The sequence below is a fragment of the Lagopus muta genome, chromosome 2 (assembly GCF_023343835.1).
Source record: "Lagopus muta isolate bLagMut1 chromosome 2, bLagMut1 primary, whole genome shotgun sequence".
NCBI classification, from domain to species: Eukaryota; Metazoa; Chordata; class Aves; order Galliformes; family Phasianidae; genus Lagopus; species Lagopus muta.
Window position 1 is genome coordinate 92,145,732 of NC_064434.1, and position 15,108 is coordinate 92,160,839.

Genomic DNA, 15,108 nt, shown 5'->3' on the forward strand with positions numbered 1-15,108 from the left:
TGGATTCAATTGGATAATTATCCGTCAGGAATTACAGGTTGGCATTAGGATTTTAAGTTCCATTGAAATGGAAATTCAGTAAGAGTCAAAATAGCAAAAATAAAGTAGAAGAAAAAATAATACATATCAAAAAGACATGAACAACAAAGTAAACCTAATTATCTGACTATGAAATCTATGGCTCTTCCACATCTTCAGTACACAATGTGGCTCTTTTCCCATAATCTGAAAAGAAAAAAAAAGCTGCATTAGAACAAAAACATCCAGAGAAAGTTAACTACAATGAGCACAGCTACAGGACAGCTTCCAGACAAGGAACAATTTCCATACGGTCCTTGTTATAAAAAGGGGCCATCTTAGTGCAGGTGAGACAGTGATCTACAGACCAAGAGCAGCTAGAATCAGATAGGTGGGCATCAGTTGTGCACTGTCCGCTCCAATACAGAAATGAATGTCCATGAAATGAAGCTAGAAGAAGACAGCCTGAAGGTAGAGGAGATGGCTGGCAAGCTAACACAACAGGTAGTCAGCCTGCAGAATTACTTGACAAAAGATGTTGCTGCAAAAAGTTTAGAAGGGCTCCAAGTGCTTGGGCCCAAGCAAGTACCTGGAAGAGAGATCTATTGAAGAGGAAAAATTACTTGCAAGGCTTTCCACTTTTTTATTCTTTCATGTGCCTGTCCTCCAAGTAGCTGCCAGCGGCAAGCACTGGCAGACGACAGTGAGGGGCAGATACCCTTTGTTCTGACACAGCACTGCTGTGCCTTGCTGCATCTCCTGTCTTCTTTCCCATACTTTTGCTGGGTGATGTGGTACAAGCTGTCTGTTTGCTTCTGGATAGGTCAGATGTCCTATTTTTATACACACTAATGAATAAAAATTGAAACGCTTTCAAAAGCTCATCTTCCACACCACAAGGACTGCACCACAGGCCCAGGAGTGACTACATCCTGCTAAGAATATCTGGCAAACCATTTTGTACAGAGCTGATGATAATGAACTCGTTTTCCTGAGAAACAGGAGCTTGCCATTTCTCTGTCCAGTAGGAAACTCATATAGAATATGTTTAAGCTTGCAAGAGAAAGTGAGAGAATCGAACTTCAAAATCAAAGTATTCCTACCTAGATAGAAAAACCACCTGAGCCAGTAGGCACAACAGTGGAAGAGTTAAAAGACTGCCTATTTATGAACAGGTTTTACCTAATCCTCATGAAGAATTTTTCTTAGTACAAGAATGACCATACTGCTTCCCTGTGAATTGGATTAAACAGATCTTTGCCCAGTGAGGAAGCTGGACCTGCACATATATGCAGCACAGATATTCAAGGGTAAAGAACATGAAGACTGGTAGAGGAACATCAATGCCAGTTTTTCAACTTCACATCTGAGTGTGAAAGGGCTGCTATTAGAAATAAATGAATGGCTCAACAGCAGTCAAGCATCTTTCAGTAGGATTCTGCAAAGCAAAATTAAAGTCAAAATGTTGGCAGAGGTCTACTTGGATAGTGTCATATCAGGATACATCAAATAAATCATCTTACCTTCACCTTCAAGCTCTGACTGTGATTGGCCTGACAGGGAATTAGTGAAACATTTTTATCTACTGACTTATTTATTGCTGAAACACTCTTATTATAGTCTTTGAAATGTTGTTCACAGTTCTAGCCATTCTCTGACTTAAATTCAGTGACATTCCTGCAAAAACATTCAGAAGTAAATGGCCATAATATGTTCTGCAGACATAGGAAATACCCTGAGGAGGGGAGTTAATGGGAATGAACATAATAATGCTCTTTGAGGAGAGTGAGATGTGGTATATATTTTATCTTAAAGGATTTTAACTGAATCCCTAAAGGTTCTTTATGTGGGAGAAGTTTTTCTGTTTAAGTGAAAGCCTAGTTGAATTTGAAAGGGCACTCTCATTTTGTTCTCTTCCTCCAAAAAGGGCGTTGATAGATTTGTTCTATCTTGTTTTGGTTCAGGTTTTTGTAGGATTCTCATGGATGTCCTCTGTGTGTTTTGTCTACTCACAGTGCATCAGATGAACTCTATCGCTCATGCCTTTCTCCATAATTAGCCAAAAGCCAAGGTAAGTTAACTACCTTCAGACTGTAAATGCCTTACTTAATGCCCCAAATATTGTCCCATCACACTTTGGTAAGTGCTGACAAGAAACAAGGAGCTGCAAATTTCAGTCTTGAACACACGATCTGCCCAGTGGCTTTCACCAGCTTTTTTTCAGGCATTTAACTTAGCATAGATTTTTTGTTCAGTCAACCATTTCAACTTCCTGACCATCGGTGGTTTCCACAGTGAAAAATACAAAAGTTCAAAAAAGAAGCATCTGACTTAGAAACATTTTCACCAGTTCCAAACAGGCAGAAGTGAGCACAGTGCTGCCCACCCACTCAGCAGCTTGTGTGAACATGCTGGGGATGCAGTATGAAATAAGACCTGCATTCCTTTGGGCTGATTTGTCTTGTCTTTTCCATTAGTTTCAACTCTCTAGTTAGGGACATGAAGCAAGAAACTTTGGCATGTTAACAAGCCAATTTCAAATTCCCTTGTCTAGGTTGGTATCACTCACCTCTGATGCACCTAGATCGGCCCTGTGCACTCAGACATATTGCAGAACAATTCTATTTCTCCAAACCAGGTCACTGTGAGAACAGGGATAGGAACTTTTCTCCAAGAACCAAGGGGCAATACTTTTCTAAGAAGCAGAACACCCACAGGGCTTTGCAGGCCTTCACAGAGCATCTGTATCAAGCACCCAACTGCTGCCTTCTTGCCCTGTATCCAAACCATTTCCTCTACCACTTCCATGTTGCCTGCTGTTTCCATATAGGCTGTGATGAGCCTCAGCATGAAGGGTGCAAAGCTCACAGAATGAAAGCAGAGACTGATTATGCCGAGTGAAAAAAGAGAAGAAATCTATTCTCTGGACTATATCCCCTGGGGTCAGACTGAACCTAACCTAATCCCTCCTTCTACTGATAGAGGAGAGAGATTATGTTATATTCCTATGGGGTTCCAGAGTTCCTTTAGCTCTCCACATACATTTACAAGGCAAGGTAATGTGTGCTGTTGAATAAACTTTAACATGCAAAGCTTACTGACTGTACTGCTACATTTCCTCAGCACATTCTTGTGCCCACCAGCAAAAATGGTGGAAGGAAGAGGGAAAGAATTTTGTAGAATTCTTTCTAGTCGCATACTGAATATACAGAAGCTTTAGTTTTGTGCAATAACTGTATCTTAGCAGAAGCAGCACCCTGAGCCCCGCAGCAAGTATGCTTCATCTAGCTCCAATTAAAATACTAGGAGTTTATCACCCACTGAACTCACTGTGCTTCAAGCAAAACCTCTCACAAAGCTGCAAAGCAAATCTAAGATCTCAACAATATATTGTAAAACTCTTTTATGGATCTTTTTATTGTCATGACTACTCATGCCTTGCCACTGTGAAGTTTCTGCATTGCTTCTGTGATCAGCTGTCAGTGAAGTAGATGAGAGGCTTGAAACTTCATTAGGATCAGCAGTTTAATTTATTTCTCAAATTTTGCATAGAGTTGTGAAGAAATTGGAGCTGTTCTTCTAGCTGAGTACAGTTCGAAAGCAAAGCTGCAATGCAAACTTTTTCTACCCTTGTAACTTTGAGAAAGGAAAATCCAATCCCATTAAAAAGACCAAGTGCTACAAGTCATGCTCCAAGCTTCTCAGATGGCTTCAGTGTTAACTGCAGTAGGCAAATCAAGAGCTCATTGTTAGGAAATAGTTTTGTAAAGGTCATTTCATCTCAGAAGTAAACCATGAAAATTTAATGTTAGTTTTTTGGGTTTTTTTATAGTTTAATTTAGTGACTTTTTATAGCACTTGCCCATCATTTTGCTGTTTTCTGCAGCATAACAATTAGACATCATAAACTGATGATTAACTTTAAGAGGGCCAAACACCATCAGCAGCTAAGATTAGCATAGGGAAGGGAAGAAAGCTCTTCCTCAACACTGGATGCTGAGTGTGTTTCTAGCTCTGTCCTTCTGCAGTATGGTAGTAGCAGGGATCCACCAGGTTCATCAAGTACCCTTGTGCCTAGGGGCTTTCCCTTTCAGCCCAGGATAAAGGCAGCACACCCAGAAGTGTTTGGATGTACAGTATAATCACTGAAATGACCAACCACTTAGAAGCATCTTCATCCTTACTTACCAGTTAAAGAGTACCAGAGTAAGTGATGGAACATAGAGCTACACAATTAAAGAAAAAAGGTAAGACGACAAAGTTCATATGAATTAAGCTGATGATCTTTTCTCAAAAATGATATTTCTTTCACTGCCAGTAAGCTGTTAGAATGCAAGCCCTTCTTCAATAACCTGATAAAAAAGCATGAGACTTCAAAACATCAGCTGCAGGTGCTGCTACTTGACTTTTCATTCTTAAGCCACGGGCCCTGACAGGGAGCCTGGGGTTTTCAGAACAGACTGACTCCACCAGTGGAGACACCTGGCCATGTGTTGCAGTGTGGGCACAGCATTTACACCAATGGTTCAGATCATAAGTCAGAAGCAGGGCTTGCTCCTCTTGCAGTGTAAGGTTACTTTGGCCAATTCATTTAATGACCATTTAGATTGTCTCCTACGTCAGCCTCTCAAGCCCTATCTATTTTGGTGTTTCTGACCAAGCATCTTATTAGCTTGGTAGCTGTCGAAAACTACAGTTCTGATTGAGAAGGAAAAGAGATGCCAGAAAATTAAGGGAAGTAAAATAAGTCCTTGACAAACAAATTAAACTGCACTCTAAATCTTGCATAGCTGTGTGAGAATCCAGACCAGTCATTCACATCCACAATGATCTCCCTGACTTTCAACCTCACTTGAAAGGCTGACACAGGAGCTTTGCTGGTAGAGGAGAAGGGCAGGCAAGTTTTGAAATATAAAACTGGAAAACTTACTGGTCTCCCAAATGCACAGCCATGCTCTTTACTGCACATTAGCAATTCCAGGTGAAGGCCTGTAAAAAAGCAAATGATAAACGTTTGAGACATTGATCACCAGATTAATTAGTAAGCTCAGTACAAAAAAGAAAGAAGACTTTGACTTCAAAATTCAACCCTATGCCCATATGCAGACTTTCCTAGAATCCAGCAATATTCATCTTCCGGATCAGGCACTTGCTGCTATCTCCTGCTAGCAGCAGAGGTATCAGTTCCATCCTTTAAATTACAGACCAGGTCTGGAACCCAAATATAAGGATTCACAGATCTGGTGTTTTGATTTGGGCATCACAAGCTCTGAGAAAAAACAACAGTAATTTCCCCTTAGAAAAATTGTTTCAGATCTGTTTTAAAGAGAAGAAAGACAGAAACTATTTCGTTTACTTGTAATGACTTCTACAGGATACAGGGACTGCTGAAGTAATTGCATTTTATTTTATTGCAGAGGCAAAGAAGGAGTAATACAAGTAGGAAGGGTCTCTAGATATCCACCTTCAGCAACAATGAGCAGCATATACAAGAGCTGTATTAATGAGAGTACAGTATGTGAATCAAGTGAGGTCATCCTGTGATACTTGGTGGCTCATTTGTTGTGTTAGAACCACCTCAGAAGGACATTGCATTTCATTTTGGCAGGGAGATCTAACCTGGAGAATAAAAAAAACATTGTGGAATGGCGGTTGTGTTAAGACAAAGCAGTCACTTATACGCAAGCACACTAAGAGCAAGAGCAACTGGAAGGAACCAAGCTCATATTTGATGCACTCATCAGTAACCAGGTCCATGGTTATACCCAAGCCCTCTTTTTTTCCTCCAATCAGAAGGAAAGTCTTTCTAGACAGTCTTTCAGTGAACAGTTTTGCTACAAGCCATGAGAATTATCAGAATAGGTGAAAAATCACAGCAGCCCTGTAAATTCCTGTAGAGAGCACCTGAACACATATCATGGGTTCAGACATTTCCAAAGAACAACCTCACAGGCAGCGGAGCACAGAGCACAAGGCACAAGAGATTCATCTCTACTCATTTCTCTGAGCACAGAAGGAATCAGAAATCACCCCACTGACTGTGTTTAGGTACCAGATTTGAAAAGGAGTAGAGAAGCATTATGCAAAACACGCTCAAGACAAAGCCAGTTGAATAGCAATACAATCGCTGTTGCTTTTGCTTTACTGAAGGCTCATGGATTTCAGCAATAATAAAATTATTCAAAACGGACCAGTGAGATAGCTTGACAACCACTTTCTCTACAAAACACTCACCTGCAGTTTATTCAGGAGCATTTTTAAAAACGACAACTTAAAACAGTATTACTGCGGATACCTTAACTTTGAAGCTGTCCCATTTCTCAAGCCATAAAAAAGACAGGCATCAAGGGAGAGAGACTTACATAAATCCATTCTCACGGCACTCAAGAGCATGAGAGAACAACGTCAACACTTGTCAAGCTAGATGTAACAGATATGAGAGACTGGCCACAGATAAAAACAGAAGTAGACAACTGAATTAATACCAACATGGGAAAAGCATTCAGAGCCTTTTACCTTTCCCTTCTTTTTGACAGTATAAAAATAGGAAGAAAGGTTACACCAGGGAATTGGAGCTGACTACCACTGGGGAAGGATCTCTTTTGGAGATTGCTTCTCCTCGAGTCTTCTCAGCAAGCCCAGGACAGGGGCTTCTTTAGCGTGGTAACCTGTTCAGCCCTTAATGTATATTTCTTAATTATAACATCTGTATGTTCATTGATCATACAGATTTGTATGTGGCATCTGGTGGATGCTGTTTTTAAAACCAATGTACCAGATGTGAATTCAAATTTGTGCTAAGAAAGCGTAAATAGAATCCAGAGAAATAGGCACAAATTCATCCACGGTATGGGATACGTGATGAAGTCTTCAACAACAACAGGTGGGAAATGTAGGTATCACATGGCAGATGCCAGTCAGGAAATGACACATCTGCAAGTTCATCTGAGGTGAAGAATTTTGCCTGAGAATGCTCGCACATGAAGGCAGCACTTTGTGCTTGGCCTCTGAATTCAAAATGATAAGACGATTAAATTCGTTCCTTTAGCTCTCTGAAACGGCTCAAATTAATTAATGCTTCAACTTCCTTCTTATGCATGATAAGATGCATGCAGTGAGGAGTGAATTAAATGAGAAAAATGCAAAGGACTAATTATGTTTACAATGCTGTGCTGTAGAACAGCAAGTGAAATGATTATCTAAGCACCAGAGTCATCTAAGAGACCTATGTTTTGTAAGAGTTTTTTTTCTCTTATTAATAGAAAACCCAAACAACGCAATTTGTCAAGTGGTGCAAGTCAGTTACATAATTCTCCTCAGGTAGCCTCCTGACCATTAAAAACGGATGGTCTAAACCTAAGAGAATTCAAGTTCGTTGGGAAATGATGTATTTGCCACTAGTACAGTGTATCCAAATACCGATATTTTATCTACAGCCCTCCCACTGTGCCGAAACAGCTCCTGGCAGTCCTTCACTCTTAGTCTCAAAGCCCAGAACCAGCAGCTCTTTTTCACCTCCCTGGAGCTGCCCACCTTCCCACCGGCAGCCACGCTCCTCTCTTTTGAGTGTATTGCTTCCTCTTGCTCTCCATGCCTGAATTCCCTGGGTTTACCTGTTCTACCTTTAAACACCTCCCCAGGTCCATCTGAGCCACCAGCTCAGTTACACCAAAGGATCAAGCCAGGGGTGGGTCCTTTTAGTATGGAAAGCTGAGAAACGTGAGTGAAGCACGATCAAATAGCTGACTGGATTTGTTTGCAATTTTTGGCAACTGCCCTGTGCTACCGGTGGACTGGACAAGGTATATTCTACTTGTAATGCCATTCTGCAGCTATCGTGACATCAGTTGCCTCTAATCCATTAGCAAGCTTGTCAACAGAGTTGTGCAGGTGCAATTAAACAGTTACAGCCAATGTACCAATATGAAGTAGAAATTAAAATTTATCAGCCTCTCCACTAGCAGCACCTCCCTAAGAAATAAAATTTTACAATGCCAGTTGTAAGAGCAACACTAAAAGTGCCTATTCTGTGACCTTGAGACTTTATCACCAGGCAGCAAGACAAAATATAACAAATCTGGAAAAAAAAGTTATGAGTAAGTATTTCAGGGGAGGGGTCTAAATGGACAATACATATATAACACAGAACCCCCCTTCCATTAATATAAGCTTAATCTTTAATGAAGTCTTTTGGTTGCAGCAGAGCCCCTTTTTATTATTAATGAATGTTTGTTTTTATTGCAGCCTATTCTCCAGCCTCCAGACCACATCCAGGAGGCCATAAAAACATGAGAGTACCCTTGACAAAAGTGTTCTACAAGACAGTCCCTGTCTGCCCCGAGGTATGAATAAACTAAACAGACAGTGTGGATGCTTTATTTCCACGGCCATTCTGTCAAACGAGGTACTAGATTCTCCTGTTTATTTCTACGGGAATTACACCTGAAGCGATTCATTTGCGGTCATGTAAAAAGTCAGTGGCAGAAGCAAATTTAATTCCCAGCCCATTTTTCTAATCTTCCTTCTCCTTGCACCCCTCTTCTGATATTCAAATTATATCTACCAAAAACATACGGCAAGATCGTGTCAAAATAATGTGCATTTTTCCCTTCATTAAAGAAGGCTTTCCTAAGACTTTTCCTCTGCAAGAGGTGCAGGTCTTTGTGTTGTTCCTTTGTGCTCTTTTCATTCATGAATGACAAGGTCAAGACCCTGTCATTCCCACTTGCCTTCTGGATTAGTTTTGTTTACACATCAGCATTTGGTAATGTATATATGTGGCTGATTTTGACTTTCTTGCAGTACTCTGTCCACCTTGCTCCCTGGAGAGACTTTGCTAGGGCTGTATCTTTCTCTCCTTATGACCATCGCCACAGCACGCTGAAATCTCAAGCCCTTCCACTATTCATTCACAAAAATTCATGTTGGCTGACCCTATAAAGAGCTCTTCTATTTTGAAACCACATTTCTCCACAGGAGTCTCTTAGTGCTGCTTCTACCCTTTGCTTTCTGCTACGTGGCACTGTTCCTACTGGGTTCTAGTAGGCCGCAGTGCAGTAAGGACCAAGGTTCGTTCAACAGTGTATTCATCTAAGCAATAAAACACACATGCTAACCATTCTTATTGCAAACTCTGGAAATGGCACCACTAAGACATCTGCTCCTCTGAACAGCATAAAAATCTTCTCTACTAACATCACCTTATGGAACATCCCAAAATGTCATCAGAACTGAAATCATTAAGTAGCTGACCATTTTTATTGCTTTGCTGAGGAAAACAAACATGCAACTTGCCAAAAAGAAAACATCAAAAGTTCGAGCTATCAAGTCCTGATGAACATTCACATGAGTAAAGCAATTTGAAATCTGCATTGATTAGCTAAACCTCTGGCACTAAAGACAGAAATTCTCTCCAACTCTACGTGCATTGAGTTACATCTGGAAAAACTGATCCTGGAATGACCTTGCAGCAAAATGTCAGAGATTACCATTCTATTCCAAAGCCAGTTCCTATTTCAGAGGAAAATCAGAAAGCTAGCTTCTAAATACAGACTACTATGTTCAGGAATAACTAAAGCAGTGCACTGTATGGAACTGCAAGTAAAGACAAGAAATTACTAAGACTAATTCAAAAGTGAAATCAGCTCATAAGGCTCATGAAGAGTTTATATTGTTAGCTTTGTGACTGTACTCCAAAGGTTGGTTTTATTGCTTTGAGACAATAAACTCTATCAATACTTCTGGCTTATTCACTAACAACATAAAATCAAGAGCATTTCACACTGCGCTCTTCACCATTTTTGTGGCTGAGACTTGTTGGTAAGAAGAGAAAAAGGGGATGATCTTCATCTCAGGACTTCTTGGGGCTTCATCCTGTCTCCAGCACACAGTGGAATATCCAGAGACTATCCTCTCTGTTTGGAACTTTAAACTTTAAACCTCTTCCCTCATACCATCCCAAAGGCACATATTGCACTTTACTGATGCGCTGCTTAAGACAAAGCTCTGTAGTGGCCATGAAACTTCTGCTCTGTTAGAAAAATACAGGAAACCTCTAGATATGGAACCAATAGCATCTAACTAAGCTACTGCCCAAGGAAAACATCATACATTATCCTCATCATCTTTTATTTTCAGTAATGCTCCTTGAGATAATTCTCAAAGGATACCATGATAGATAAATTTTCAGCATACACAGCAGCGACAAGAAAAGCATGCTGTGAAAACACGTGTTATTCTTAGTATCAGAACTGACAAAATCTCACTACTAGTTTTATAATAGCCCGCTAAAGCCATTAAAAAGACAACGATGGGAAGGACATCTGTCTGCCATTGCTTTGGCATCAAGTTCATGGTACGGAATACACAAACAAGTGTGCTGTTACTCTAGTCTCAAAGCTCACTGCAGAGTAAGATGCTATGGAGGGATCTGTCAAGATGCAAATGTTTTTACAGATGCCCCAAAGAAGAACTTTTTTTCATTCCAGTGTGTTGAACTTGTGCATTGGCCTGCTCAGAATAACGCAGGCAGCCGCTTCTTCTAGTACCATCAATTAAACAAATGCTATTTAATTTGGGCAAAGAGATAGACTCTTCACCAGGCACAATAATGTCTCTGTAAAGGCACGGCTTTTGAATTTTCAGTGTGCTTCATAGATTAAGGACAGAAATTGCCATCTGCTAATCTGCTTCTGATGCATACAAAGAGCCACTGCGTATGCTGCTTTCTGATGGTCTGAGGTTATGGTTTCTCTTCACTGCTTGGGGAAAAATATGTAGCACATGTCATAAAATCAGTTACACTATCTTCTTTGTAGTTTATCCCACATTGCCACTGTCTGCCAGGGGGTTTCCTGCTCACCAACAGCCAACAAAATGATTCTCCTGTTACATATCGCATGATAACCTAACCAGCTGTAATGGTTTTACCAGGCACTGGTGTACAGCAGTGCCTGTCAACTGCACAGCTACCTGCTGTGCTGCCAGAAACAAGTGCTTATGCAATTCACCTAATTTCTCTGGGCTTCAGCTTACCCTCTTGGTCTGGAACACAAATGGACGAGGAAAAACAAAGCCTCAGCGCTGGCAGTGCTGTCTCAGGGCAGTCACCCATTTCTGAGAAAGTGTAAGGATGTGCACAAAACATGGGAAGAAGAAAACAAGCCTTGATCAATCTGCATGTGACTTGGGAGTGCCTGCTCTTGGGCCTTTTATTCCTTCATGAGAAATAAATCGACTCACCTATCTAGAACTTCTAGTCATCATCAAAAGAAAAGGCTGGAAGAAAAAGTGGAACAGAGATATGAATATTTCAGAAATTTAACTAGAGCAGATACGCCTGGAAATGGGATGGGCAGAGAGGGAGGACTGTTATTTTTCTGATTAGTTGACTATCTCCAGTGACCACCTGAAAATCAGCCCTCTCCAAACTGTCTCAGGATGAGTACTGCAAATCACTACTTCGAAAATATTGACCTAAAAAGCAAATGTGTAGTTTTAAATAATTAATAGCATTCTCTAAGTGGAATTTTCCAGCCCAAAATAAGATGTACAGTTGGATTCCCCTGAGACGAGTATTTCTAATGGAAACACTGACACAACCAAAATGATAATGTATTGAGCAGCAATAAAGCTTAGCACATGCCCATTTATTTCATTCTTCTTATCAGATTGGATCTGGTCCCATAAAACATGACACTTTTCTTGTTTGCTCGACCTCAGTTTCAATACCTCTATAGCTTAAAAAAAAAAAAACGCCAGTCCAAATACATTAATAAAAAATACAACTTGATACATAAATAAAGAGAAAGGCTTGCACCCAACAAAAAGGGCAGTGCTTTGGTTATCTGTATTGTTAATTTCTTACAGGAATCTGGCCATCTTTCTATAGAATTATTGTGCTAAAAAGGTAAGAAGCAAAGCAAGACTTTGCTCAGCCTGGCCACTGCCTGTCCTGCTTTATCTCCATCTGTTGGATCAAGTGTCTGTTTCTAAAAGAAGTACCATCATCTTCTTGGTAAACGACCTTTACATATTTAGGGCCCAAACCTGCCTTTTGCCATATATGTCTACACACATATGGATATATACACTTCTGAGCACATTTTGGAAGACTAGATTTACCATAACTGGCTAGACCCAAACTTGGGCAGCACTGCCATATTTTCTTCAGTCCTATAAATGTCTCTGTCCAATATGTCCTCCCTGCATATCGGAAGATGGGTAACTGGGACCTTTAACAAATGAAGGTCATTTAAAAAGTGGATCTCCTATCTGAACTTTATACTATCTGGGTCAAAGCTGGACCGGAAAGTCTCTGAAAAGACACAGGATATATTGTCTCATTAGAATTACAAGCCTACTTTCAGTCCTGATCAGATGGGAAAGAATAGCAAAGAATAAGGAAAAGATACAGGGACCAGCAAATCACAAGCAACAGATGACCAAAGCATGTGATTACTTGTATAGAATACAGAGATACGATAGAATGAAACACTAGTATCTTTGTAGTCAACAGGATGTTTTCATGGAGATCAGGAGCCTTGCATTCTGTAATGACTTAAGACACATACAAAGAGAAATCAAATGGAGCTGGTGATAAAGTTTGGAGGGAGAAAAATAAAGCATTTATATTAAAATGTGAATTTCTCATCCAGAAATCAAAATGCCATAGCCAAAACCATGAACAGCATATCTGCTTCCTTCACTCAGGAGCTACAGGTGACCCCTGACCTTATATTAACCACATTTTGTTCCCAAAACTTTTCTCATCTATCTACCAGGTTCACCATCTTGCTTTCAATTGTGAGCTAGTTTCCTTTTGGTGACAAGAACAGACATATTCTGGGAAACCCAGTGAGAAACATTTGTCACATCTAGGACAAAGAGCTTTAAATTGAGACATAAACAAAGTATTTCCCTTCAGGAACTTAAATGATCTTCTGTGGATACAAAACTACCTGGTCACAGAAGTTCATCTGGTCATCTCACCCATTAAATTCCCGTTCTACTGTTGACTAAAAAGTAACTGATTTACAGTAACACATTTGTATAATCTAACAAATTGCAACAATATTTCTTTCAGGCATATCACACTGGCTACAGACAAGAAATTCCTTCATTATCGGAGAAACATTGAAGGATGAGTCAGGAAACTTCTACATCAGCATTATCATGAATAATAAACTACATGCTATAATATTTCCCAGCAGTACTCTTAAGACAGTCAATAAGGTGGAAAAAAAAATAATCTTTAACTGTGTAACATCAGTCTTTAGTATAGCGTTTAAATTATGTTAGCGCTGTGCTCTGTAAATAAATAAATAAACAAGCAGAAGGTTCAGAAAGCACAGCCAAGCAAGTTTAATCTTGACGTAAGGCCGTGATGTTTTATTCATGTGATGAGAAGAGAGCAGCTTGCAGCTGTCTGGGGAGAGCTGTTACATACTCGTGGGGAGAGGGAAGAACAGTACGCAGCTGAGAAAAGCTGTTATGCAGCAGGGATGCAAGGAGGGAAGTGGAAAGGAAAATAGATTTTTCCCCTAGATGTTTGGCTGGCTTTGCTGGGTATTTGTTAATCAGGGCAAGATCTATTTATTCCAGACAGGGAGCAGCGCAGATGCTGATGCTCTATCAAAAGTAAAATAAGAGACACTCAGGATGGAACAGGCAGCTGTCCAGAGGCAGGCGCGTGGTGCCACTGAGCCGTGCTGTTACTGGTGGCAGCCACATGCCTCAGTGAGAGAAGAGACTTTGCTCTGGCCTGGAAGATTGTAACAAAAATCTCTCTAGATTTGAGGCTCAGAGTTGGACAATGAATATTGCAAAAGCTGCTGTTTCTTCAGTCGTCCTCTGTGGCAATACCAGGAGAGATCAACTGGGCAGTGCTGAGCCTGGACACCCCTGGGTCAGGTCTACAGTCACACTGTATTCCTTTGCTCTCAGAGAGTTTTCCAGTTACTTGGCTGCGGTGGGTTAGAAAGAGACCAGACCATATAGCACTGACCCTTGTGACAGATCCTGACGGTGACACTGTCTCAGTTACAACTCTCCCAAGTCTGAGAACTGGATTTACCCGAGTTGCACAAGCTGCACAGCTCTTCACACAAAACTTGCTTCATTCCCTGTGTGATTTATTTTCACAAGGCCATTTGCACTCACCTATTGCAGAATAAAGAGGTACCTATCAAACTAATGGATTTGGAGAGGTGTTTCTCAGCCATGTAACACTTACCTGAATAGATGTAAGACCGGTACCCTACAACAGGATCGCAGAGGAAAGGAATGGCATTTGCTACAGCATGAGATAGTTTTTTGGGTAACATCTACATATAGTCCCTGTGGGAAGAATAGTGTTTAATAAACAGAGCAGGCTGCAGAGACAAGGGATGTCATAGCCTGTGTAGATTAACACCATTTCAGAAATGACAGCCTACAAAACCTGAACTCAAGAGCAGCTGCTAACAGCACTTTGAGAGGCAAGACACGCTACAAAAACAGTCACGAACCTTTGGAGATTCGAATATCACAAGTAATAAGTTGAAAAATGCAGATGATAATAGAAAGAGAGAGAAAAAAAAAAAAAACAGAAATCTTTGCTATGAAGTAATGGCAATAGAATGCAATGACGAGTTCTCTGCAGATTACAGCATCACCTCATCTCCCTTATGCACCAGAGGCAATAATATCCATAAGATAACTCCACTGACCTTATGTTCCAGCTCACTGACCCTCTGTTTTGTTTACACTAGCCACACATAGGTGTAATTTCTTGTGGGGACTTATCTGCACAATTCAAAACAACAAAAAAAAAGAAAAAAAACAGCAAGGGGAAAAAAACAAATGGTAATGTTGCTTCTAGACATCTGTGTAATTCATATTCATGTTCGTGTATGCAAAGAACAAGTTGTAACAGTATGGGGCTGTGCACTTCTGCAGGAGTTCTGCAGAAATACAAACCACAATTCAACATGGTGGGTAATGAACTGTCTGGAAAGTCACCCTTAATGAGTTGTGGTGGTTGGCTCAGTGTCCAGGTGGAGATGGCAAGGGGGTGAGACTAGACTACCTTCCCAACTCAAACAATTCTGT